The sequence below is a fragment of the Glycine max genome, chromosome 1 (genome assembly GCF_000004515.6).
Source record: "Glycine max cultivar Williams 82 chromosome 1, Glycine_max_v4.0, whole genome shotgun sequence".
Classification (NCBI taxonomy): domain Eukaryota; kingdom Viridiplantae; phylum Streptophyta; class Magnoliopsida; order Fabales; family Fabaceae; genus Glycine; species Glycine max.
In genome coordinates this window covers 42,628,426-42,638,699 of record NC_016088.4, presented here as the reverse complement: position 1 = coordinate 42,638,699, position 10,274 = coordinate 42,628,426, and the positions used below count along the sequence as shown (strand labels likewise).

The window sequence follows — 10,274 nt, the reverse complement described above, 5'->3', positions numbered from 1 at the left end:
CTAGATTTCTAGAGGTTGGTACTCATGGGGAATCCTATATCTTCTCTTCTATTTGGACAGGGATCAAGGATTTTTTTTTGGATTGTTATGGAACATTCGGTTTGATTAGTTGGAGATCTTATTAACATCTCCTTCTGGCTAGATAATTGGCTTGATGAACCGACAACAATCACTCTAAATATTCTAGAATTGACTCGAAACTCATTCCAGCCCATGGTGAAGGGTTTAAATAGGAATAAATGTTGGGTGCTTCCTCAAGAGTTCACACTATCTTTTCCTAGCTAGCGGAAGACATTAAATTTGTTATTATTTCTTTAGAGGAGATCATAGATAAACCCATTTGGATCCCCTCAAATTTAGGAAACATGACTTTTAAAGGAGTGTTTTCTTTCTTCTAAACTAACTTGTAGTCATTATCTTGGCATAAGATCTTATGGAGAAAAGGATTCTCGCCATCAAAATCCTTTTTGTTTTGGAGATGGATTCCAGATTGTTCACCTACGGATGATAATTTGAACGTAGAGTTTTTTTTCTTTTGCCTCTATTTGTTCTCATTATGGAGCTAGTGTTGATAATGCAAAACAACTATTTCAGGAATGTCCCTTAGCAATGAAGCTTTGGAACTAGCTTAGTCACTTATTGCAATGTAGCAAGTCTTTTTCTTATACTATGGACCTGTTTCATACTTGCTTCAATTCAATTAGCTCATAGGTCAAGGATGTGCACGTTTCTTTTGTTGTACACATCATTTAGCTTATTTGGTATAATAGGAACCAAGCTAGGTTTGAAACGGGCCCTTTTCAGTATGAGCACATTGTCCTCAAAGTTATGTCTGCTGCCTTAATCTCAGGCAACTACACAAATGGGATTGATTAAGTGCAACATTGATGGTGCAACAAATAGTTGTTTGGGGCCTTCAGCTAGTGGGGGAATTTTTTGTAATTCTAGTGGTGCTTTTTTGGGTTGTTTCTCTCACTCTTTGGATATTTCAATTGCTTTTCATGCTGAGTTGCAAGTTGCATTTTTAGCTATTGAAATAGCGCAAGGCAAAGGTCCGGATCAATTATGGTTGAAAGGTGACTCATTGTCATTGGCACAAGTTTTCAAATCTCATCTCCTGGTGCCGTGGAGGTTTCAAAATAGATGGATTAATTGTTTGTCATATACTAAGTGAATATCTTTCCATAACTCCCATATTTGTGTGAACGAAATTATTGTTCGGATTGATAGCGAATCTTGGTTTACATGCACAAGGTATCATATGGTGGGATATAGTCCAAAGCTTTTATTGCTGATAATTCTGTTCAAGATAAGTTGAATATGCCTAATTATAGGTTTTGTTATTTTTTTAATTGCATGGATTTGGTTTTATGTCCTCCTATGTTTGTTGTTATTTCCTTTTTTGATGAACAAATTTGGTTTGCGGGCATATGATTGATTGCCCCTATGGTGCCGACATAATTAGAATGATAGGGTTTTATCATGATGCTTTTGCAATCCTTTGCTTAATAAAATATCCTCTTTTAAATTGATTTTTGAATATGATGATAAAAATATGTATCTATATTCTTTTAATATATCCTCATTGTCATCATCTTTATTATGCTCCTAATGACCTATAATGTTGAGCTTTTCTTGTTAAAAAGTAAGAGAAAATGTTCAAGCATATAACCAAATATATGACAAAATTATAATTATAAGTATAAAAGGACAACTAATTAAAAAATATATGTTATTTAGAAATACCTAAAGAATTAGTTTGTGGGTTCAATTTGAAATGTGTTCATAAAAAAAAGCATGTTTAGAGCAAAATGCATAATACTCCTTTAAACAATCAGACATTTGAATATCAATTGAAAGGAAAAAAATTATGTCATCTCTATTGTCTTTTGTCCATTCCTCTTGTATGCACCATACGATGGAATATAAAAAGAAAAGAAAAAGGACTCCGTATTGAGATATGGACAAAAGGAGTGTTGATGTTTATGTTGTCATGAACCAACTATCACAAAATAAAATAAAGCACTAAGTGAAGGGACATGAATAATTTAAAATTACATTTTTAATATCATTGTGGTAGTTCCTCTGCCAAATAGATGTAGAAATGTTCCATAGCTCCAGTACGAAACTCATTTTTATATCTAGATTCTAGAGTCAAAATTTCACCATCATGAATCTTGATTGAACCCGGTTGTGGATAACAAACAGACATTCCAATGAGATAACCTTTCTCATTTCCAGCCTCTTTTCCTATTCCATATTTTGGTGTTGATGTACATAAAGTCCTTCCATCCTAAATGGTAGGAGAACATAAATTTTAGAGTTGAAGATGCATTGTTATATATGACCTTTTACAATGATATGAAATTAGAAAATTTATTGAATAAAAAGTCATTCCCAAAAAGTTTCACAAAATTAATACGTAACTAATAACAAATGGTTTACAAGAATGGCGAAAAATATTGTTCATCACCTGTCCATATAAAGTTGCATTTACAACACCTGAATGCATATGAGCAGTGCCATAAATTAGATAACCTCCTTTTTCCATTGGGATGTTTGCTTTTTGGACATGAGGAGAATCACCACCACCACCAGTTGCTGGAATGGTATACTCTGCCTGCAAGGAATTAAGATTTACTTTTGTTCACTCACTCTAATAAGATTGAAAAGTATATTGTTTTATCCTAAAGTATTGTCTTGAAAAACTTATCTACCAGACAATCATGAAGTATTTTGGAATCATTTGACCTCACTTTGTCGGTGGAATCAAGTATGTAAACCTTAACTGGTATTTGGTATATGTTCCAATCAACCCAACTAATTTTGTATCTTAAGGAAACCATTCTCCTTGGACCTTGAAAACCCTCTATTTGCTTGCATTGTAAGTTGTCCTAACAACAAAAGAGACCTCCTTTATAATTTGTAGTCAATTTTTGGTTATGTATATCCCTTGTGACATTATAAAAGTCCTTCGGGAGATTCATATGGTCACATCTACATTGAGTGCAAGCTTTCTTATCTTGTGCACCACGTGTATCAATGACCATGATGTTGAGCAACCATTTCTCCTCATATCCATTTTTAATTTTTGTTGGGTTACCTTGTTCTATAGCAAAAGGATCAGGAATTTTTGAGGTTGTTCCTCGTGATTATACTCCAAATCCCCAATAATGTGGAAGAATGCCACCATTACATGTGCCTTCGTTTCTTTGGAAAAAAACATCCTCATGACGACGAAGCTTAGGATTAGGTGACATGGTTATATTTTGGTGATACTTTATTGCAAACCAATGATGAAGGTAAGTTTCATACGAAGGTATAGAGTTCCCTTCTTGGTCAACTAGTTCCGCATCAAAACTCTTAATTCCAACATGACCTTTAGGAAACTTTATATTCTCAAATGTTTTTGTTGCAATTGATCAGGGTCCCATTTCAAAACTCCCAGTTACAAAAATATCTGTCTTGATATGATTTTCAGGCTTTTGATATAGTGAATATGATGTACTTGGTAGCAACAATAGTATTGAGAATGAAAGTATCAATGCATTAGAGATAAACTCCATGTTAACCTGAACATAAACAAGTAGTGTCACAAAATTAGTAATGAATTGTCTATGATGTTATTCTTTTAAGGTAAGCTCAATTAGATATAATTCAAACACATGATTAAAAGATTAGGTAGATTGATAAGTAAGTTTGAAAAAAAGTATATTGCTTACCATATGAGAAGAAGACAAAGGATTGATCATGATGAAGATTTGGTCTTTGTTGAAAATTAAAGAAATTGTTTAGATAAATTGACGTACATACGATGGTCTTGTTTGGTGCTTTTATAATAGAAGATTTTGTAGCAATATAACTGGCATAACTAAATGTAGATTTAATACACACGTAAAATGTTTATTTCCATTTGTCGCTAAAGCATGTGTTTGCAATCTACAGGTAATGGTTTGAACAAAATTTATTAATAAATGTTAGTGACTTTTATGAAACTACAAATCATTAAGCAACTGTTTAGATCTATTAATGGGTACAATAATTGGTGTCAATTGATACTTTATGTAAGAATTAGTTTCTATAATAATTTCAATCCCTCTTCATGGTAAACTTTTGTTTTTCTGTTTCTTTTAATTATAAATCCAAAGGTGGGGGAATGTGTATACATTACTTATTAACCAACAAATTAAACTCCTTTAAAGGACGATATTATGCAATGTCTTTTTAATGCGAAATAAAATTTAAAATACTTTTTGTTTTTATGATATGATTTACAAAATCAACATGTTTGTTAGGCTTGTCTCTTTTAAAGAATGAAACAAAATAAATGTGCTTCTTCATATGAATACAAGTTTGCTTCCATGTTCAATCAAATATTATTGGTGATTACTTTTATGTTTGTTTTTTCAAAAGAAATAGAATATACACATCTAACATTGAAAAATATTTTATTCATTAAAATTTTCACTAACATATCTACTTGTAAGAATACATAATTTGGAAAATGAGATTCTCCCTCTCCCCATTTTCACTATTAGATATTCTCAATATTTCAGCTCCTTTTCTTTTCAATATTTTAATCTCTAAATTGAATTTCAATATTAAATTTTCAATAATTACAAGTAATCTTATATTGCAATTTAAATCCCAAACTTAACCCATATAATTAAATATGTTTATTGCAATTTTCTGATTACAATATAACTTATATTAGAAAATATTTACTTATTTTAAATTTTAATTATACATAAATAAGCATTTATGTTATATAATATTGGAGCTAGATTCCTAATTTTGAATTAAACAATAACCCTAATTTAGTTAATTTGAAATTCAAAATATGTTTATTAAGTAACAATAAAAATTTACTAAATTAATTTATAATATATTTTTACCATGAGCACTTAGATTTTTGTGATAAAAAATTGTGACATCCTTTAACATGAAAATTTTTGTGTGTTATTATTTATATTATTATATTTAATCTCACCGTTTCAAAATAGTAGTCTTTTTAGGTTCATTTTTTCGAAATAGTAATTCTTTTGACTTTATAGAGCTATTTTTTTTATAACTCTTATATCTAGTTAAGAAGATTAATAAATACTTGCCTTAATAAAAACACATTTGTCATAAAAATATGTTGGTCGAGGCCTAAAGGATAGAATATATTTATTATTCGTAGATAGTGAGACAATTAAGGCCAATAGTAGTTGAAAAACTATGGATATTTTTGTCTAAATTTTTATAATTGAATGTTTTCTAATATGTATGCATGACTTGAAAAGACTATTATTTTAAAATAGAGGGAGTGTATATTATATTATATAAAGTATATTTCTTAAAAATAATTATGTATTTGATGATACAATTTCTAAACTTAATGAAAATATTTTTTCCAACGAATATTATAGTCTCTCCATCCTCTTTTTTAAGAGATTATTTAGATATTTCCTTATTCATTTTCATATGACTCTGTTCTAATTGGTCGTTGCATGAATTATATTTTATCAAAATAACCTTAATTATTTTAATGCATGTATCATAAATGCTACCAATTGTCTCTTTCTCTTTCTTATGATTGAAAAAAGAAAGAGTTTAATTTTAAGAATTAAAAGACCAATACTAATATTCTCTCTCCATATACATTAATTATTGAAGGGTTTCTTAAAAATAATGTTACAATTACAGACAAATTTATTGCTTAAAATTAAATTAACCAACTTTCTTAAAATGCATAAAATAGTTAATGTATTATAATTAGTATGATTACCCGTCTAATTTAACATTGTGATTTTTCTAATTCATGATAAAGTGATTGAAAATAATTATAAGAGTTAGTTTAATTTAATTTTAAAAAATAATTAATAAATATGTGTAATATTTGTGTGTAAGATTCAATAGAAAATTTTATTAGGAACAAAATTGAGTTATACACTACCAGTTTAAGAATACACAGCAGTGACAACAATTAAAAAGAAAAAAAAATTGATTAGCACTTGTTTTACGGACAAAGAAAAAACACATAAAATGTGGCATTTGCTACACTCAATTTCATTCACTTGATTTTATAATAAATGTGTTACAAGAGGTGTTCTATGCAAACAGATGTAATAAAAATATTATAACTTTATTGCTAAGAGGAAAAAAATTAGATGGTGCAATAAAAGAGATGCCACCATGCAACATGTGTACAATTGTTGGATGCAGTCATGATAGTCCATGTGCAATGTGGAGCAACTTTCAAGGGAGGTACAGGTTTAAATGTTTTAGGCAATGATAGATTTCTTATGTAGAAGTAAACTATATAAAATTATATATATATATATATATATATATATATATATATATATATATATATATATTTAGGCTTATAAATTACTGAAGCAAAACACATATTCTTAATTATTCTGTTATGTACGGTGAAGTCTGCAGTACCTCTTCTCCTTCGTATTTCTTCTTCTTTAGCTTTTCAAAATACATACACTTCCAATTTCATAATTATAAGTTCAAGGAGTATTCAAAAGCTAAAAAATGTAATTCTTTTCTTCCCTTGATCTATACTATTGGTAAGTTATTCTTAATCTTTCTCTTCCCTTTCCATTATCAAATCTGGACATTTTTCTTTCTAGTAACCATTTCTATTTTCTATGTTGTTCATGGGAATGGTTTGTTGTTAAATGAATGATGATTTATTCAAGACCGTGTCCAAAGTGATAAATTTCTTCACCTATCACTCATCTAAACCTCTATCTTTTAGCATCTCTTTGAGGTAAGGGAGCTGACTCTTTGTTTGTCTCCTTTACATTGGTTGCTTAGTGTAAATAGGAAAGTACTGAGTGTTGTTGTTTTGGTGATAGAAGATATATTCTTAATATGTTTTCGCAAGGAAAAAGAGAAAAAGAAAAGGCATACTGGAGTTGGTGAGATCATTATGCGCATAGGGAAAAAAATTAGCGTGAAGTTTGGATCTTATGATACCCGACATGAAAGCTAAGCTATATAAGTCGATACATGCTTATTGTTTTTACATGTTAAAGTAGAAAGATTATTATAGATATATATTATGCCTATTCTTGCAAACTTATAAAGTACCAACCATGAATCATTTGAGATTTTGATATCATTGTATGAGGAGTATAATTGTGAGCCATATAGGGACTGTTTGAGTCCCATTGAATGGGTTCAAAACAGATAATGAAGTTAGAAGGAATAAAATACTTAACTTTCCATAGGTAGATACAGAAAAAGAAATTAAACTAAGAAGTCAAGTTTAGATATTATGATAAAGAAAAAGAGTTTAAACTGAGAACTTAAGTTTAGATATTAAGGTTATTATTTGAATAAATTATAAACGGTATAAAAATAATAATAAATAAATAAATTGTCTAAAAACCTATTCTTAAAGAGTGTGCAACCGTTACACAACATCCCTCTGCCTTAGGCACCATAAGAAGAAAAAGTAAAAGAAAACTGAATTTTTTTTCTCTCTAAATAGAATGATGATAATTACCATTAAATAATAAGTTTAACGATTGGAAAAACAGGAATCATGCTCAAAATAGATAGGCATATTCTTTAAGGTTTAAAGCATTTCCTTTTATGATAGCTCTTTTTTAGTGACTTTATAGGAAAAAGGAGAACTTTGTAAGTAAGAATAGTCCTAATAAAATCTAGAGAAAGTGACTGGATATGTTCTTGGAAAATAAAGGAAAAGAAATTATTATTCACAAAGATGTGAATTATGTATTTAAAATATTCTAGAATAGTCTACAATAGGCTTTAAAAAAATGGCAAAGTAAATTAATTTAATTATCATTTTTAAGTTTCCTTTTAATGGAATTTTCTAATATTTATTTAATAAATCCATTAGTAGATTATTTGACATTTTAAATTCTTAAGCAACGTAGATAATACAATAATTTTAGGATTTAATATCCTTGATGAATAAGATAATAATTAGTAATTGTCTCATAGACAAAAACATATTAGCATATATTGTTCAACATTTTAAGTAGTATCAAAAATGTGAGACAAATAGTTATTGAAAAATCCTAAAGGATTTTCGTTTTTCAAGGCCTTGAGAATAAGGTGATAATTTTGCTTAGTATTCCATGGAGAGGCCCAACCCATGAGAGGTGGCTGGCATACCTTTGAATATGTCTAATCCATATAAGGGAAATCTAAGCAATGGGGTTAAATATATGATTGAGTACCATGTGTGAGTTGACGAGGATCGCCTACGAAGCATTGGGAAGGCTAGTGGTGGTACCATTGGTATCCTTGAGGATATACGATGTGTGAATCCACATGAATCCGGAGCCGTTACAAACTCCATGTTGTGGTGGTGACCCCCACATACATATTTCCTAACGAAGTCCTAATTGCTCTGAGATCATATCTAGTGTCACCCCAATGGGTTTTCTTTGACATGTGTCATTTTGTGGATTCGCCCTGTTGTTGCTGCTACATTATGCTTAAGAGACACGCAAACGGATTCGTCCACATGTTGGAGATCTCCATGGAGTTGAGTCTACATATATGGCATAAGTATTATTGTAGAAGTATATGCTTTATAAACTTGTCTATTGTGTTTATTGAATATTAAGGTTTCATATTTTAGATGTATGTATTATTATGTGTAGGTTTTCATAATTTTGTGAGCTTACCCACTACTAGAAAATAGGATTTTAACATCGATTATTAAGGACTTTCAACATCGGTTATCAACCGTTGTTGAAAGTACCAATGTTGAAAGTAATATCGTTAACATCGGTTTTCCAAAACCGATGTTGAGATAAAAATGACAACATTTGTTTTTCAAAAAATTGATGTTATATAGTAAGAATTATAAAAAAAGTCAAATATCCTCATATTAACATCGGTTTTTACCAAAATTGGTGTTAACTTATACATATAATATTGGTTTTTGCAAAAACCAATGTTGTATTTCTATATTAACATCGGTTTTCGTAAAAACGATTTTGGTTGTCATCCAACAACATCGGTTTTTACTAAAAATCGATGTTGTTTTTTGATAACCAACATCGGCTTTTGGTAAAAATTGATGTTGTATGTTCAACAATAACATCGATTTTATAGAAACTGATGTTGTGAGTGCATGTTAACATCGGTTTTTGGGAAAACTGATGTTGTTTGTAAACATCAACGTCAGTTTTTAGTAAAAATTGTTGTTGTTTTTTAGATTTTTTCAATGTGTTTACTTTTTTTAAGTTACCCCAAATTAACCTGCAAATTTAAAAGCAAAACCACAACAGATAATTTTTAGTTTGTTTTCAAACAATTTTTAGCAGAAATTCCTTAAAAATTGAATATTTACTTTCATAACCTAATTTCGTCCGGTGACCATTGTTTGGTGGCATGCAACTTTCGTTTGACCACTTCGAGGTACTTGACACCCATCGTTAGGCAATTCGTGAAGTTCCGAGACATGCCGGAAATCAAAATGAAGCATTTTATGCAATCCTTGAAATTCCGTAACATGCCGAAAATCAAAAGGAAGTATTGTTACGCAATCCGTGAGTTTCCATAACATTCTGAAAGCTAAAAAAGGAGTAATTACATGGCCCGTAAGGTTCCGTAACCTTACGGAAATAAAACAAGTGTCGTTACAAAATTCGTAAAGTTTCGTAACGTTACGAAAAAAGAATCACCAAAAAAAGGCAAGGGGTGTACTTAGTAAAAATGGGGGTGCAAATAGAAATCAGGCCCACTTGGGCCTTCCAAGATGTTCCTCCAGAAGGCGGTTGCTTTTGGAGGAAGCAACCTAGCTCGCCTGGCCGAGCTAAGCTCGCCTGGGCGAGCTGGGTGGCAAGCTCCTCCCCTATTTTCCTATAAATAGGGGGAGGAGTGAAGGAGAAAACTGTTCAGCCCTCCTGGTATTTCGAGATCACTTGAAATTAGTGAAAAAAATTGTTTTCATGAAGAAAATTCAAGCCGAGGCGCTTCCGTAACGTTCTGTGGGTGATTTCGCGAAGATTTTCAACCATTCTTCGACGTTCTTCGTCCGTTCTTCGGTCTTCAACCGGTAAGTTCCCGAAACCAAACTTTTCAATTCATTCTATGTACTCTTAGTGGTCCTCATTTTTTTCGCGTACTTTTATTTTCGTTTCATTTACTTTCCGTACCCCCTTTTGACGTGCTTTAGTCATTTACTTAAGTCATTTTCTCGCCTAATCAAAAAATAAAATAAGTTTCCCCCGATCATTAGAATTGTAACATCCGTTAATTTCTGTTAAAATGAAATCTGACCGTTC

General features: G+C 30.6%; 1 pseudogene; it reads right to left on the bottom strand.

Annotated features, from left to right (window-relative positions):
• Nucleotides 1–2,068: 2,068 nt before the first annotated feature.
• LOC100819742 (uncharacterized) lies at nucleotides 2,069–3,566 on the bottom strand (annotated as a pseudogene).
• Between the last annotated feature and the right edge of the window lie 6,708 nt (nucleotides 3,567–10,274).